Source organism: Eptatretus burgeri, chromosome 13, assembly GCF_056783735.1.
Source record: "Eptatretus burgeri isolate ZD-2024b chromosome 13, Ebu_testis_v1, whole genome shotgun sequence".
NCBI classification, from domain to species: Eukaryota; Metazoa; Chordata; class Myxini; order Myxiniformes; family Myxinidae; genus Eptatretus; species Eptatretus burgeri.
Window position 1 is genome coordinate 24,499,636 of NC_140973.1, and position 14,967 is coordinate 24,514,602.

A 14,967-nucleotide genomic window follows, 5' to 3' on the forward strand; every position below is an offset into this window, starting at 1 on the left:
AAGCACCAAGGACCTGAAGACTCAGACTTTTGTCCTCCCGCACAGGTCCACACCCACAGTGCCACACCCCATTGATCCAGTGAATCCATGACTCTCCAGGCCCGACCCAGACGTCTGTTGACCTCTGATACACAGCCAGCAGAGACATGAATATCACTGCCAAGGTAAGTGAATCTCTCCACGACCTCAACATCCTCACCACAAACAGGCACAGACAGGACAGCAACATCCAAGATGTCATCGAAAGCCTGGATCTTAGTTTTGACCCAGGAAACCCGTAATCCCAGCGGCTCCGACTCCTCATTCAGCACCTCGAGGGCCCCCAAAAGGATATCTAAAGTCTCTACAAAGATGACTGCATCATCTGCGAAATCAAGGTCAGAGATCTTGACATTCCCAAAAGATGCACCGCAACTTGATCTCTCCGACATCCTCCCCAGAATCCAGTTCATACAAGTGCTGAAAAGTGTGGTGGCCAGTACACACCCCTGACGAACTCCAGTAACAACTGGAAATAAGTCAGAGATGGTACCACCACATCCCACAGCACTCTCAGTACCAGAGTACAGTTCAGATATCAGATCGATCAGTTTTGGGGGCACCCCGCGAAGACCAAGAATCCTCCAGAGGGCATCCCGATTCACTGAATCGAACGCTTAACAGAGCTCAACATATGCTCAAAGTAGCCCCTGCTGAAACTCTCGTCTGCGTTCAGTGAGGACCCAAAGAGCAAGGATATGGTCAATCGTTGACCTCTTTGGTGTAAAGCCTGACTGCTCTGGACGCTGGTGCTCAAGCAGATGGTAGCGAACCCGATCAAAAAATATCTGAGCAAAGACCTTACCCGGCACTGAGAGCAGCCTCACCCCTCGTTAGTTGTTGCAGTCTTGGCGATCACCCTTCCCTTTCCAGAGAGGGACAACAAGGCTCCTCTTCCAGTCAGTTGGTATGATGCCTGTGTTCCAGGCAGAGCAAAGACCTGCATACAATGACACGAGTGCAGCATTTCCACCAGCCTTGAGAAGTTCAGCATGGATGCCACAGATCCCTGGAGCTTTACCCCATTTCATCCGGTTCACCGCAGCCCGTGTTTCCACAAACGAAGGTGGACCACAGTTGAATGGAGGGTCAACAACAGGGATTGTAACACCCCTGACGTCAAACTCGACAGCTGCTGGATCAGCCTGGTACAACCGCTCAAAGTAACCGGCCCAGCGGGCCTTCACTTCAGACTCCTCTGTCAAGAGCCCACCACCCTCTGCTCTCACTGCAGTACACCAAGGGATGGGCTTGGAGGAACGCAATGCGCGAATTCCCCTGTAAGGAGCACAAGAATCAGTTGACCACAGGTGATGCTCCACCCCCTCACAGATTCCTAGCACATCAGTCTCCTTGTGCACCCTTGGTGCACGTACAGTTTTACGCCTCAGCTCTGTGAACAGCTCAGCTCTGTCATAAAGCCTGGCCCTACGACTCTGGTCAATGCTATCCAGTGTCCCTTGAGAGACAAAATTCTTCTTTGCCCTTCGGTGAGTTCCAAGACATCCACCGGCAACATCAAGGACCGCACTCCACAACTGTGGTGAAAGACCATCAAGAAAGACCAAGATCATCAAGGACGGTGGTCTTGAAGGCACTCCACAACTCTTCAGGATCTCCCAAAGCACCCAAACCCCCCAAATCTCCACTCAGCCTGTTTGCAAACTCCTCAGCTACCCTCTCATCCTTGAGCTTGCCAACATCCAGCCTAGGCTGGGATGGTACCATTCTTCTGGATTTAAGCTGAAACTTCAGAGTTGCTACAACAAGCCGGTGGACAGTGTTGAGGAACTGAGCACTCCGGTAGACCCTGTAGTTCTGGATCATCCTTCAGCGACCATCAACGAGGACATGGTCAATCTCCTTTGCCACACCGCCAGCGTTGGAATACCAAGTCCAGCGATGAGCTTGTGGGCGCTGAAACCATGAACCAGCCACCCTAAGTCCATGACTTCTTGCAAAGTCAAGGAACTTGGTGCTATTCAGGTTCACAGTTCCAGACCCATGGGGACCAATACACATCTCATAACCATCCCTATCAGTTCCAGTTGATGCATTGAAATCCCGCAAGACTAGAAGTGTATCTCGCCTGGGGCACTGATCAACCACAGACTCTCGTGTGGCGTAGAATGCATCCTTCACAGTGAGATCACTCGTCTCAGTCGGAGCATAAACAGAGACCAGGGAAATGACACCCAAGGAGTGACGAATCCTTTGTCTCATAATACGCTCGTTGACCGGTGTTACCTCAATTATCATTGGAGTTAGGTTATTGGACACAGCTGCAGCAACTCCTTGGGTATGGTAACCATGCTCTGAATGAATGAATGAATGCTCCATGCTCTGAATTCGCCTTCATTGCATCCATCAAGAATTATGTTAAATCACATCTCTGACCTAAAACTTTTAAAAACCACAGTTTGCCATGGATGCTCGCTTTCCATCAACCATTCTTTTTTTCCAACTTCAGTGCCAACTCACCCCCTCACCCCCTCACCCTCACTCTCAAAGCAACCATCCCACTCTTCTCCCTCCAAGCCTCCCTCTCACCTCTCTCAAAAATCCCCCCCTCACCTTTCTCCCACCTTTCATCCCCCTCACTCTTCCTTCTCAAAGTTGGCCCCCTCTCATCCACCAACCTGCCTCCCTCCACTGCCCTCTCACTTCCATCTCTTCACTCCACCTCCTCAAATCCTCAACTGCCTTCTTCCTTGTCTCTTGGCCCCCCTCTCCCCCAGCACCACAGAGCCTTTTCTCCTCCTCATTCGGCCCCCTCCCCTCGCTGTTCTGCAATACCCCACACTCCTTCAGCAACCCTCCTTACCTGCCCCCTCGTCCCTTGTCCTACCCTCCCCCTCCACCTCCTGCACCCAAAGCCTCCTCCCCTTCCTCATCATTAAAAGTGTGGACCTCAAATATCCGGGGCCTTCGCTCAAACCTTTCAGATCTTTCCATGCAGGTTGCCACTGACAAACCAGACATTATCTGCCTAACAGAAACTTTCCTCTCCCAAGACGTGTCTGACTCCCAAGTATCTCTCCCTGGCTACTCCCTCTTACGGTATGACAGACCTGAGCCTCGTCCTGGTGGAGGTGTTGCTCTCTTCATCAAAGACTCTATTCCTCACTCTCCATGCACTGCTCTCACTCCCCCACACCCCCAGGAATACCTCTGGCTTCGGCTTCCCCTCCACTCCCACCTCATGTTTATATGGGTACTGTGCCGTCCACCGAACAGTGATGACTCCTTCTACACCTCATTATCCAAAAACATGGACCATCTTCTATCTTCTCATCCAAACTCTCTCTTCCTCTTATGTGGTGACTTCAATTGTCATCACGCCAGTTGGCTAGGTGTGGGTACCTCTCTCACCTGCCATGGCACCTCAGCAAAAGCTTTCTGCGACTCATTGGGACTGACTCAATCAGTCAACTTCCCGACCCGGATCTCAACCAATGGCACTCCATCTCTTCTGGATCTGATTTTGACAAATTTCCCTGACAATATCTGCTGCTCTTCCTTCGCTCCAATTGGTTCTTCTGACCACGTCCTTGTTAAAGTGGACATCTCTCTGGCTGTTATCAGAGAACCACCTCACCGCCGTCGAGTCTGGCATTTCACTCAAGCCGACTGGCAGGGTCTCCGAGCAGCCATCAAACTTATAGACTGGTCTCCTATCACTACTTTCTCAAACATCAACTCATCCTGGGAATTCTTTCAAAGAAACTTGCTCTCCCTCATGCACAGATTTATCCCCTCTCGTGTTCAGTTGTCTTACCCTTCCTCCCGCCCTTGGTTTACTGAAGCTTGTGGCGAGGCAGTTGTCCTGAAACAACTTGCCTTTGCCTCCTGGAAAGCAAACCCAACTGAGGGCAATCTCAGTTCTTTCCACAAAGTTCGGAACAAGTGTGTATCTACCCTCAGGAGAGCCAGAAAACAACATCTTTCTCATCTCAAGTCTGAACTCTCAAACCTCTCTCCCTCCTCAAAATCCTGGTGGCGTTGAATCAAATCTGTTTCTGGTGTATGTTCCCCCTCCATCCCCTCCCTTACCTCAAATGGCCGCACTGCTGATTCCACACGTGATAAAGCTGAATGTCTAAACTCGGTGTTTGCAGCTAAATCTTGTGTCCTAAACCCATCACTATCTCTACCCACTTTACCCAGTCGCACCCAACTGTCCCTGGACTCTGTATCCTTTTCTCCTGACAAGGTGGAGAGCTTGCTTTCAAACCTCGAGTCAGATTCTGCAACCGGTCCAGACGGCATCAGCCCACGTGTCCTCAAAGCCTGCTCTTCTGCTCTTGCTCACCCTCTCTCTGTTCTATTCACCCTCTCATTTGCCCAAGGTCATCTGCCATCTGCTTGGAAATCTGCTAACAGCACTGCCCTGCATAAAAAAGGTGCAAAAACAGATCCCTATAACTACAGACCAATCAGCCTTCTCCCAATCATCAGCAAGGTGATGGAATCCATCATCGCCTCAGATATGAAATCCTTCCTCTTCTCCAATGGCTTGATTTCCAATCATCAATTTGGTTTCAGACCAGGTCACTCTACCCTGGATATGCTGCTTCTGCTCTCCCATCAATGGATGGAGGTCCTCAATGCCAGACAGGAAATCCGAGCCGTATCCCTGGACATATCACGTGCTTTTGACACAGTCTGGCACCCTGCACTACTCACCAAACTCTCTTCCCATGGTATTCAAGGCCATCTCCACTCATGGCTCGCAGACTTCCTCTCCTGTCGCAGTCAACGTGTGGCCCTAAATGGAGTTCTTTCATCCCCTCTTCCTGTGCAGGCTGGAGTCCCTCAAGGTAGCATTCTGGGCCCTGTTCTTTTTCTGGTTTTCATCAATGATCTCTCGGACTCTCTGGAAAATCCTCTATTTCTCTTTGCCGACGACTCCACCCTCTGCCGTACCATCTGTCATCCCTCAGACCGGCAAGCAGCAGCTTCTTCACTCACTGCAGATCTGGATAAAATCACAAACTGGTCCAACACGTGGAACATGTCTTTCAATCCAGACAAATCTCACACTCTCACTATGTCTCTTCGAAAGGACCATTTACAAAACCCCCCCATCCACTTTCTCAACAATCCTCTGGAAGAAGTCTTTTCTTTCAAGCTTCTAGGTCTCACTATCTGCCATGACCTTTCCTGGGAAAGTCACATTTCCAACCTCGCCTCAAAAGCCAGTCGCCGACTGGGAATCCTCCATCGTGCTAAGTCCTTCCTCGGCCCTCTTGAGCTCCTGACCACTTACAAAGCTTTTGTCCGTAGCCTGATGGAGTACTGCTCTCCCCTCTGGGCTGGTGCTCTTGCCTCCCACCTTTCTCGGCTTCACGCTGTCGAAACCAGGGCATTTAAGATCATCGGCATCTCCCGCAATGAAGCTGAGTCTTTGGGCCTCTCACTCAATCACCGCAGGTTGGTCCTTGGTCTTTCTGTCTTCTACCGACTCCTCTCCAGCCTTGCCCCCCCTGCTCTCACTGCGATTTGTCCCCACCACATTTTCACAGGGCGCTCAAGGTCCGCCAACAACCCCCTTCTGGTAAAACTACCAAAATCACGAATCACTGCTCATCTTCACTCTTTCATTCCTCTTTTTTCCTGCCTTTGGAATAAACTTCCTCACTCTATTCTTTCCCATTCTTCCCTCCAGGCTTTCAAAACAGCTGTTCACCACCACCTCTTATCTTCCCCCATCCAAATCCTCGATCTTTTCTACCCCCGATAATCCACCCAAGCCCTCTTCCTTCATTTCTCCTGCTCTCCTTCCTGAAAGTCCCTGTAATGTCCATCTTCTCTTCGCCATGTTCCCCGTCCCATCCCCATCCCTCTCCCTTCCACAGTTCACCTAATGTGTCTGTTCCCCACTGTTTTGTCCCTTCCACTCCCGCCCCTCTTGTCTCATGCCTCCTTGCTGTGAGTTGTGTGTTAGCTCGCATACGAGCCTCGACCAAGGTATACAAAAATAAAAATAAAAAAAATCACAGCAATCAGAACGACCAGCAGGTGTAACCACCCGCCATGATCTCACCACAATCCGGTTTCCGAACCTCAGAGAGAGCTGCAATACCGATGTCCAACTGCTTGAGCTCAGATGATAACAGAGACAGGTAATCATCCTCTCTTGGGGATAGGACATTCCAGGCACCCACCCAAAGGCACTGCCTCAGGTTAACCCTAGAAGACTGCCATCTGGTGGACGACACCTCAGCACCACTCTAACACACTCCCCCACAATCTGACCCAGGGATGTTACCCCGTGGTTTCCCTCCTATCATCAAAGATTGGGGTCCCGAAGGCTTTGCCCCAATCCCATCATCCAGTGAGCTGCCCTGCGAAGGGAAGCTGCACAGGAGGTACTCCCACGGAGTGGGTTTTCAGATTGTTTTTTAGGCTTTGAGAATGTTTTGTGGAATGAAGGGTTTTCCGGTGGCCGGAGTGCAAATCCTGCCACCAACCTCCTAATAAGAGGTGATCCAACTGCAGGAGGACATCCGCAGACACAGTTGGGCACTAGATATGGATGGCCGTTGGCTCACATGGAGTAACTCCGCCCGTCCAGGATTGTGCCCAATGGCTAAGGAGACTGCTTAGGCAGCACCAATGCTCTGCAGAGTATTGTCCCAATGGATGGATTGATATGGAACCATTTGAATAATTTCAAACTAATTGAAGGCAGTTTGCATGGATTTACCAAAGGGAGATAATGTTAAAAAAAATTGTTGGGGTTCTATAAAGCAGTTTCTGACTGCGTGCATGAGGGAAGTGCAGTGGATGTAGTTTATCTAAAGTTTCAAAAAGCATTTGATAAGCTGTTGGCTCAGGTGAGGGCTTGTGCAGTGGCTGGTAGAGTAGCTAACTAATGGATTTGGAAACTGGATTAGTGGTAGGATGTAAAGAGGGTGGCTGAGAGTGGGAGGATGTAAAGTGTGCGGTACCCCAGCGATTCGTTCTCAGGTCCTTATTATTCATAATTAACATCATTGATTTGGACAGTGGGGTTAAGAATCGGCTTTCCAAATTTGCAGATGGCACAGACCTTGGACAGCAGAGAGGGAGGGAGTGAGATTCAGGAAAGTCTAAATACTTTAATGGACTGGGCAAAATATTGGCAGATGGAGTTTAACACAAAGAAATGTAAGGGGCTCGGGGTTGGGTAAGAACAACGAAAATGGAGATTACATAGTGCAAGGGGATGTTTTAGGGCATGTGATTCAGGAGAAGGATCTGGGAGTGGCAATAGGTATGAGTAGAGCACAGTGCCAGGCAGATATAGGTAAAGCTAATTATGTTGTAGGTTGTATTTGTCGGGGGATAAATTATAAAATCAAAAGAGGTGGTGTTAACACTGTACAGGAAATTTAGTGAGGCCTCATCGGTCATATTGTATCCAGTTTTGGTCACCACCTCGAAGGAAAGACATAGTTGCCACAGAGAGGGTTCAGCATAGAGTTACTAGATTGATCTTGATCCTAACCAGACTAAGGTATGAGGAGCAGCAGAAAGAGACAGAACCTTTTACATTATAAAGGAGATGATTGTTAGGGATCTGACAGGGATGTTTAAGATAATGTAGGGTATCGACAATATTTATTTTGCAGAATGAACACTGATAGGACAAGGGGGCACCGTTTGAGTACGAGCATATAAGACCCGTTGCTTCGCTGATGGGAATACCAATCTTTGCTGCGATGGCTAATCGATGGGGCAAGAACAAAATAGGATTCCTGATTATCCTTGCCCTCCGTGCAGGGATAATCAGGGTCACAAGTTAGCGTTTGCAGTTTCAACAAGTGTGCCCATGTACCCACAAACAAACGTTCCTTTTATTTATTTTTGCATCACAAACCTTACTGGGAGTTCCCTGAATCCATCGTCATTGGATTCATTGAAATCCATTAATACGTTCTCAAGTTAACACGACAAAGAAAAACAAACAAGAAAAATACGTCGTGCAGGGCACGATACTTCTAAAATCACCCCCCCTCCCTCTCCAACGGTTGCCATGGATACATCAAATTGTTCATTTCATTAAGATTAAAATTGACAATCTTAATCAAAGCTCAGGTCAATCGGATGAAAATTGATTATTTTTCAGATTGAAATTGATGATTTTCGAAGTGTGACCTTGAGTTGACCTTTGACCTCAAAAATAGTTGGTTTCTAAATTCAGTGATGCAATTGCTGCATCAATCTGCTCTGCTGGTCTTGCTGGACATTAATGTTCAGGTTAATCAGATGTTAATTGATTATTTTTCAGATTGAAATTGATGATTTTAGAAGTTTGACCTTAAAAATAGTTGGTTTCTAAATTCAGTGATGCACTATGTGATTGCTGCATCAATCTGATCTTGCCACTCTGCTGGTCTTGCTGGACATTAATGTTCAGGTTAATCAGATGAAAATTGATTATTTTTTAGATGAAATTTGATGATTTTAGAAGTTTGACCTCAAGATGACATTTGACCTCAAAATCAACAGTCTTCTCAGTTGAGACAACCTCTACAACTTGGTGAAGTTTCATGACGATCGGTTTAGGATTGTGACCTGTTGGCGATTGACAAACAACAGACAGACAAAGAAAATGGACTCCTCAATTTTGCAAGTAATAAACAAACAGACAAGACACATTTGGCTCCTTTCATAGTGTAGATATAAGAGGTGAGTTAGGATGGTTGTAAGGCAGGAGTCTTTCACTCAGAGTGGTGAATACATGTAATGTTCTTCCTACAAAGGTATGACAGTCATGAGTGGATTTTAAAATAGAGTTGGATAGTTATTTGGAAGTAATGGTGATGGGGTAGTACTAAGATATTGGCACGATGGGCCTAATGGCCTCCTGCTGCTTTAAAGTTCCTTGTATTTCCGAGTGTAATCTTTTCGTTCCCTTCACCAGCCGGTACCCTGAAGTCGTATCGTATGAACGACGTCATGTAATGTCACCAACAGCCACACCATTCACCTTCCACAAATTAATGCACAAGTCACACGTTGCCTTTCTCGCGAAGCATTTAATTTATACCCAAATTTATTAAAGCAATTAAGCCATGACGATGGCTCGAGAGCCATTTCTGTAAAAACTGAAATTGCTTGGGTTGCTTCATTGTTGAGTGAAAATGTGGAGATCCTTTCAACTCTCCCTCCCTTCCCTCCTCTCCTCCTCTGTGTTCCATCATTTCCTTACATGCCCAACCCCTCCAATAATTCCTGGCAACCTCACCCAAGGCACGTGCCAGACTCTTTCATCTCCTGTCCAGGTAACCCTTGTAACCCGATATAATAGTTTGTCTTTTGAATGTTACCCCTTTGAACTTGATATGGATCTGTGCTCAATCACAATATCAATTTGAACCTGGTCTACATCTTTCTATATCAACAATTATAATCTTTTTTTTTTGGACTGCAGAGGACCTTTTCACATCATGTACACGATAAGAACTCTTGTATACGTGGTCGAGGCTTGTGGAAGAGCGACAGAAGAATTTAATGGAACAAAATGGGAAAGCTTCCCACCAATATTAGAGTAGAAGGAAAAGAGAGAGAGAGAGAGAGAGAGAGAGAGAGAGAGAGAGAGAGAGAGAGAGAGAGAGAGAGAGAGAGAGAGAGAGAGAGAGAGAGAGAGAGAGAGAGAGAGAGAGAGAGAGAGAGAGAGAGAAGAAAGATATATATATATATATATATATATATATATATATATATATATATATATATATATATATATATATATATATATATATATATCAACGAGATCTCAAAGAGATCAAAGAGGGTGGGGTGGAAGGGAGAAGTACACAAAGGGGTTAACAAATTTCACACAAGCTAAGTGAATCACAGGAAGGGGAAAACAGAGAAGGAACAAATCAACTGACAACTACGAAACAAAAAAGGTGAGGGAGCCGGGGGAAAAAATCTCAATAACCTGGAAAGGGGGAATGGGGTCATTTGGGGGGAGAAGAGATCATGAGACCAGAAGAAAGAGGCATTCAGAGAGCAGTTAGAAGACGTAGTCAGGAGGCTGGAGAGAAGGTTATAATTGGTGGAGACTTAAATAGCCTTGCAGGTCAAGAAGTAGATGGATATAAATTGGCACATGGAGGAAATTGATATAGCAGGAGAAATGAAGATGGGGAGAGGATTCTTGAGACTACCCAGAGCCTTGAGCTATTTCTTGTGAATACAAGGTTCAGAAAGAAGGAGGAACATCTTAATGTAAAAAAAAAAGTAGAGGTAATAGTAGCCAGACTGATTACGTATTAGTAAGACAGAGCGACAAGAAGCAGGTTATGAATTGCAAGGTTATATTAGGTGAAGTAGGGGTGAAGCAACATTGGCTGTTAGTAATGGACATGAGGTGGAGAAATAAAAGACAAAGGATGATTATGAGAAAGGGGAAGATTAAACTGTGGAATATGGCAGAATATGAAAGAAATCCAGATCAAGACTGTTGGGAGAATGAAGGGAGGAAAGCCCAAGGAAAAGGAGACATAGTGAAATGAGGAAGTATAAGACATTATCGAGAAGATACCACATTATTGGAGGAAGAGCATAATACCAATTTTCAAACAAAGGGGACATCTTAGACTGTAAAAATTACAGAGGGATTAAATTGATGGAACATACTACAAAAATACTGAAAATAGATGAGATGGAGTATCGATTCATGCAAGGAAGGGGAACAGTGGATGCAATTTTCATCATGAGACAGATTCTGGAAAATAGGCTGGAATGATATAAGATGTACTGGGAAAGTGTCACCATTGCAAAGTGGCTAGGTGTTGATACCTCTGTCACCAGCCATGGTTCTTCAGCAATGGACTTCTGTGACTCCATGGGACTGACTCAAAATGTAAACTTTCCCTCCTGGATTTCTGTTAATGGCAAAAGTTCCCTTTTGGACTTGATGATTAATTTCCATGCAAATTTCTTCTGCTTTTCCTCTGCTCCAATTGGTTCATCTAATCATATGCTTGTTCGAGTAAACATCCTTCTGGATATTCTCAGAGAGCGGCCTCAGTGCCGGTGAGTCTGACAGATTTGGCAGGCACTGCAAACAGCTGTTTCACACATCAGGACTGATCTCCCATATCTACTGCCCCTGATATTAAGTCAGTCTGATAATTCTTCCACAGAAACCTGCTCTATCTTATGCACAGATTCATCCCATCTCAACTTTAATGATCCTTCCCTTCTTTCCACGAATGGGACACTGAATCTTGTGGTGAGGCAGTTGCTCTGAAGCACCTTACCTTCGCTTCTTGGAGGGCAAACCCAACTGAAGACAATCTCAGTTCATTCCACAAATCCTGCAACAAGTGTGTGTCAACTCTGAGGAGAGCGAGAAAATAACATCTGTCCAACCTCGAGATTAAACTTTAAAACTTATCTCCCTCCTCTAAAACCAGGTAGTGCCTTCGTATGTCTGTCTCTGGTAGATGCTCCCCCTCCATGTCTTCCCTCTCTTCAGATGGCACCACATCCGACTCCTCGTGAGAAGGCCGAATGCCTCAATTGTGTGCCAAATCTTGTTTCCCCAACCCCTAACTCTTGGTGCCCACCCTTCCAGTTGCACCCAACTGCTCCTGGACTCTGTCTTTTCACCTGCAAAGGTGGAGAACGTTCTTTCAACCCTCGACATTGATTCTGCAACTGAACCAGATGGCATCCACTCAAGTGTCCTGAAAATCTGCTCTGCTGGTCTTGCATTTCCTCGTTCTGCTTTTTTCACCCTACCATTTGTCCCCGGTCATCTTACATCTGCTTGGAAATCAGCCAACATCACTGCATCACTGCAAAAAAGGTGCAAAAACCGACCTCCTTAACTACAGACCTATCACAGTTCTTCCATCCATTGAAATCCTTCCATGGAATCCATCCATTGAAATCCTTCCTTTTTTTCCAATGGCCTCATCTCAGATCATCAACTCGGATTCAAACCTGGTCACTCCACCTTAGACAGGCTGCAACTTCTTTCCCAACAATGGATGGAGGCCCTCAATGTGAGACATGAGATGAGAACTGTCCTCTCCAGATGTATCTCGAGTATTCAATAAAGTCTGGCACCGCGTCTTGCTCGACAAACTCTCTGCCTATGGAATCCAAGGCCAGCTTCACTCAATGTCCAGCACACATATTCTCCCAGGCACTACATCGAGTGTGCTCTTAATGACCCAAGGGAACCTGTGGCTAAAGAGCAACAATCCCATCATTCTTGCAGGCATTAGTGTTACGAATCTGGAAGCCATGAGCACTCAACGTACAGGTCCCATCGCTCAGTTATTTCGATAAGTAAATGTGGATAGATGGCTCCCTTTCCCGTGTTTAATGGGTAATTAAATGTACATGCGCTGTGAGTTAATTTTATAGATAGGATTTTTACACCCCGTATCACAACAACAACAACAACAACAACACCAGCATCACCCTCACCTTCACCTCGCTCTGGCCGACGCGATGGCGCCCGTGGTGGGCGGAGTTCAAGGAGGAGCCTCGCGGCGGATCTCGCCCAATCAGGGAGATGCGAACGAGTTCCTCGGCGGTCGTCCAATGACCACAGCCCAAGCAGGATAATGTTCCTCTGCCTGTTTGGAGGGCGGTCTGCCGGACGGCCGTCACGCCCCCCAGTCCAATCAACGGCCTTGGCGCCCGTTTTGGCCAATGGCAGGGCGACGAGCGCATTTTGCGCGCCAAAACTGTCCAGTGAGGGAGAGCGGGGAGGGAGGAGGCGTCCCCTCCCCCCCCGGAGAAGGGTGAATAAGGTTGTGGCGCGATGGAAAAGGAGGAGAGTTTTGGTTGTCGGGAGCTCTCGACTCTGCTCGCATCTCGCTGGTGCCTGGTTCTTCCATCGCATCTCGCTGGCAAATGGTTCTTCCATCGCATCTCGCTGGCGCCTGGTTCTTCCATCGCATCTCGCTGGCAAATGGTTCTTCCATCGCATCTCGCTGGCAAATGGTTCTTCCATCGCATCTCGCTGGCGCCTGGTTCTTCCATCACATCTCGCTGGCGCCTGGTTCTTCCATCGCATCTCGCTGGCCCCTGGTTCGTCATCGCATCTCGCTGGCCCCTGGTTCTTCCATTGCATCTCGCTGGTGCCTGGTTCTTCCATCGCATCTCGCTGGCGCCTGGTTCTTCATCGCATCTCGCTGGCGCCTGGTTCTTCCATCGCGTCTCGCTGGCGCCTGGTTCTTCCATCGCGTCTCGCTGGCGCCTGGTTCTTCCATCGCGTCTCGCTGGCGCCTGGTTCTTCCATCGCATCTCGCTGGCGCCTGGTTCTTCCATCGCATCTCGCTGGCAAATGGTTCTTCCATCGCATCTCGCTGGCGCCTGGTTCTTCCATCGCATCTCGCTGGCAAATGGTTCTTCCATCGCATCTCGCTGGTGCCTGGTTCTTCCATCGTATCTCGCTGGCACCTGGTTCTTCCATCGCATCTCGCTGGCGCCTGGTTCTTCCATTGCATCTCGCTGGCGCCTGGTTCTTCAATGGCATCTCGCTGGCGCCTGGTTCTTCCATCGCATCTCGCTGGCGCCTGGTTCTTCCATCGCATCTCGCTGGCACCTGGTTCTTCAATGGAATCTCGCTGGCGCTTGGTTCTTCATCGCATCTCGCTGGCCCCTGGTTCTTCCATCGCATCTCGCTGGCGCCTGGTTCTTCCATCGCATCTCGCTGGTGCCTGGTTCTTCCATCGCATCTCGCTGGCGCCTGGTTCTTCCATCGCATCTCGCTGGCACCTGGTTCTTCCATCGCATCTCGCTGGCGCCTGGTTCTTCCATCGCATCTCGCTGGCGCCTGGTTCTTCAATGGCATCTCGCTGGCGCCTGGTTCTTCCATCGCATCTCGCTGGCGCCTGGTTCTTCCATCGCATCTCGCTGGCGCCTGGTTCTTCCATCGCATCTCGCTGGCGCCTGGTTCCTCCATCACATCTCGCTGGCGCCTGGTTTTTCCATCGCATCTCGCTGGCCAGTAAATTAACACCAGGTGGGGTTGACTCAGCCTGTCATCCTTCTGAGGTTGGCAAAATGAGCACCAGTGTACTGGGGTAATAACCATTTGGGGTAACCAGTGTTGGAGTGGCAACCTGTCCAGGACTGTACTCTTTGCCAATGAAACTGCCTTGGCAGTCTTGAGTGCCTTTATGGCATTATCATTGTGGAACACCACTATATCATAATTGTGAAGTTTCATATCAATTGATTAAGTTGTTCAAGATAAATAATTTTTTTTTAAGATTTTCACTCTATCCTATATGGCTGCCAGGCCATGTGACATCAATTATTCGTGAATACCCTGGTATCCCCAAGGCTTGTGGAACGTGTGTGAAGTTTCTCCTCGATCTGTCCAGTCGTTCTGGAGAAGATTTTTTAATGGATTTTTGGGTAAATTCAATATGGCTGCCAAACCATGTGACCTACGACATCATATGTGTGAACCATTTGTTCCTCATGGCTAGGAGGTCATACTTCTAAAGTTTTGCCTCAATCTGTTCAGCCATTTCAGAGAAGAAGATTTTTTGAAGGTTTTATTTTTTTTAACAATATGGCTGCCGAACCACGTGACCGATGATGCCATAAAAAATTGTGGAATAATTTATTCCAAGATGACCCTCAAGAATTTTCATACTGATCAGATGTAGCATTCTGTGTGTGCAATTATGATGTCATAACAAAGACACCTATGAGGAGGAGGAGGAGATTGGGACCATACTCTGTGCAGAGTGTTGGTGCTGCCTCAGCAGTCTCCTTGGCTATTGTGCACAATCCTAGATGGGTCGCCACTCCGACACACTATACCAGCATGCTGGCACTCATTTTTGCCGACCTCAGAAGGATGACAGGCTGAGTTAACCCCACCTGGTATTAATTCAACAGCTGAGCGGGATTTGAACTCAGGACCCTAGGATCCAAAGCCTGCCACCCTCA